We start from the raw sequence: 3,706 nt of genomic DNA on the forward strand, positions 1-3,706 counted from the left end.
CTGTGGCTAAAGTTGCTGCAATGATGGATAACGTTACCACAGCTAACTAACATAAATACTGTTTTTATTAACATTACCTTGTGCTATATCTTGTAATATAACCTCTATAAATAAAGGTTGAAGGAATGAAATTCCATTAAGTTTCCAGACAGGTCTCCCGAGGGAGAATAGACCCGGAAGTAATGATCCACAGCATCGAGTCAAAAAAGAAGTTGTATGACGTCATTGTGAAAAGGGCCTATAGGTGTGGGTCTGTACAATTAAAATAATAAATGTGGACCAACCTTGATTAAAATAATGGTGGGTTCTTGTCATGCTGTAATCCCCCTCACTGGAATTAAACACACAAACAGGTTTATGTTAAAATCACCATTTCTGTAATGTTTATTGAATATTTGAATAATAACAACAATATGAAATTATAGCAAAAGTGTTGAATGTGGATGAATAACCAATAGAATTGTCAAAGAAGGTGAAAAATATGAAAATAACTTTAGCTTTGTTATCTAAATTTAGAACTAATGCTTAAAATTAAGGTAAGTTTATCTGAGGTTTGTGAAGAAATCTAAGTTTATGAAACTAAGCTGGCACTGTGATGGAGGTGGTCTTTCATCAGAAGGAAGATGGCTTTTCCAACCACGAAGCTGCTGTTCTCATTACCAGGCAGACATGATGCAAAAATTAACCTGTGGTTCATGTCGTCCCTCTTCAGGACCGCGTTCCATCCGGCCAAGACGTGCTTGCATCATTCCGGGGTGTTAGAGAAATTTTGTGTGTGTGTGTGTGTTGAGGGGGATTTCTCTTGTCCAACCACAGATGACCATCCTCAAGAGTTGGGAGAAACCAAAGACCCAAAAGACCTCCTCTGAGCGTCATTGCTTAAACAGATCTTTTGAAGGAGAGTGTCTATGTAAAATTGTATCCAATCAATGATACTCCTGCTGTCATGTTGGGTTTAACTAATCAATTAACCCACATGTAAGAACACCACACAGGAGAGAGATGAACTATAATAAATATTTATTTTGTGATAAATAAGCGTAATCAGATGAAGGTCTGGTCTGTGAGCGGGGCTGTTGAATGCTCAGCACACTGGAGAGAACAACAAGGGAGATGATGAGTTTGAGGTTGTAGGAAAATTTGAATTCTGAACGGAGTGTAATGAGAGCTTACTTGTTCGGTGATCAATCCTGGGACGGGGGGGGGGGGGGGGGGGTGTTGTTGGTCCGGGGTCTTTTAGTTCCAGTTAGGTCCTTGAGAGTGGTTAGAGGTTTGTAGAGTTCCTTTTGGATGTCGGAGGAAGCTCGAAGGAGAAGGCGGCGTTGGAGGGCGGACTGGTAGGCAGAGGCTTGAAGGCATCAGAGGACAGACTGCCAGTTGGTCTTTGGTGATAGAGATCGTGTCGGCTGTGTCAAGTGGGTGTGGGAGCTCAGGCATCCGTGGGGTAAGAACCTATGGCGTCACGAGGAAACAATGAGAATGACAACCAGGTCAGGATCCACAAAAAAAAAAAACATCTGAGGGAAAAAAAACAGAATCCACAGGAAACAGATTACTCTCAGATCACTGGGAGATAAATAAAGAAAAAACTCTGAGGAGACTTGGAGGGGCTGTGACATACTATCACTGGTAACACTCTGGCATCGAGGTACTGGCAGTCCTCCTCTCTTAACCTGCCAGTAACGAGTTGATTGTCCACCGGTGTGCTGATGACGTTGTAAGAGTTGAACTTGCTGCAGCCCCAAGATGGCCACCAATCATCCACAGCTGACGACCATTCCACCTGACGAGCTCCTCCACTACATAAGGCTGCAGTCAAGCTCTTCTCGTCGCTGGAGCATTACTTCCTTTCTGGTAGTTGTGCCTCTAGCCAGTATATTGAGTATATGAAAAGGATATCTTACCGTGTATTTTTGTGTCTACTGTTTCCTGGCCATCTCGGATCCTGCTCTTGGTTCTTCCTGTGTTGGAGTCTCGCCTCTGTTACCTTTGCCCTCCAACCACTTGCCTGCCTTTGGATTTTCCCCAACAACCTCACCCCACAAGGATTTACCTGTAAGGAAAGACAAAACAATTTATTCCACCGTTTGAGCTGCCTCCACTTGCCTCCTAGTCCTGACCCTGTCTCTCCCTTTTTCAGGAGTCCCAGGCCAACTTTTGTATATGCTTGTCTTTTCATTCACTGTAAATAATAAACACTGTTTTGCTTACTTGAGGCTCTTGTCGTTCTGGTTCTCGTTCCCACTGGGTAGTCCGTATCATAACAGACGTCAGGTAAGACGCTCCTCTGCCAGCCGACTCAGGACTCCATCTAGTGGGAAAAATAATTCCTAACAACCCCAGGACCTAACACCTGCCAACAAAGGGGCATTATCTTAGTTGCATGAATTAATTTTGATGAGATAACTCCTCCTTTCAAAGTTTAGAGAGAAACAAAGACTGCTTTCTTTACCAAGTAATGCGTTTTAAACCTTGTTTTAAAAAAACAGTTCCTCGCAGATGTAACATTTACTCATTTCAAAATCAGTACAACTTTGTAATCACTTGGCGGATGTTTTTCTGGGAATTTATCTTAAAACAGAGAAAATAGAAACCACTCAAATTGTTTTAAAGGAACATATATATTTTTTTAATTTAGCTAATAAGAAAACAGTTTGTTTAACCTTTTTAACGAATAACATATATTATGCATCCATCCATCCATCCATTTTCTTCCGCTTATCCGGGGTCGGGTCACGGGGGTAGCAGCTTAAGTAGGGAGGCCCAGACTTCCCTCTCCCTAGCTCCTCCGGGGGAATCCCGAGGCGTTCCCAGGCCAGCCGAGAAACATAGTCTCTCCAGCATGTCCTAGGTCTTCCTCTGGGTCTCCTCCCAGTGGGACGTGTCCGGAACACCTCACTAGGGAAGCATCCAGGAGGCTTCCTAACCAGATGCCAGAGCCACCTCAACTGGCTCCTCTCGATGTGGAAAGCAGCCGCTCTACTATGAGTCTCTCCTGGATGACAGAGCTTCTCACCCTATCTCAAAGGGAGAGCCCAGACACCCTGTGGAGAAAACTCATTTTGGCTGCTTGTATCCGAGATCTCATCCTTTCGGTCACAACCCAAAGCTCATGACCATAGATGAGGGTAGGAATGTAGATCGATCGGTAAATTGAGAGCTTCACCTTTTGACTCCGCGCTCTCTTCACCACGACAGACCTGTACAGCGCCCGCTTCACTGCAGACGCTACACCTATCCGTCTATCGATCTCACATTCCATTTTTCCCTCATTCGTGAACAAGACCCCAAGATACTTGAACTCCTCCACTTGGGGCAGGACTTCTTCCCCGACCCAGAGAGGGCACTCTACCCTTTTCGGCTCAAGACTATGGCCTCGGATTTGGAGGAACTGAACCTCATCCCGGCCGTCTCGCACTCGGCTGCGAACCGCTCCAACGAAAGCTGTAAATCCCAACCTGATGAAGCCAATAGGACCACATCATCTGCAAAAAGCAGAGACGCGATCCTAAGGCCACCAAAGCTGATCCCTCAACACCTTGGCTGCGCCTAGAAATTCTGTCCATAAAAGTTATGAACAGAATCAGTGACAAAAGGCAACCTTGGCGGAGTCCAACTCTCACTGGGAGCGAGCCCGACTTACTGCCAGCAATACAGACCAAGCTCTGACAACGGTCATGCAGGGACCTAACAGCCAAAATCAAAG

The sequence above is a fragment of the Nematolebias whitei genome, chromosome 13, assembly GCF_014905685.2.
Source record: "Nematolebias whitei isolate Nwh7 chromosome 13, NemWhi1, whole genome shotgun sequence".
In the NCBI taxonomy this organism is placed as follows: domain Eukaryota; kingdom Metazoa; phylum Chordata; class Actinopteri; order Cyprinodontiformes; family Rivulidae; genus Nematolebias; species Nematolebias whitei.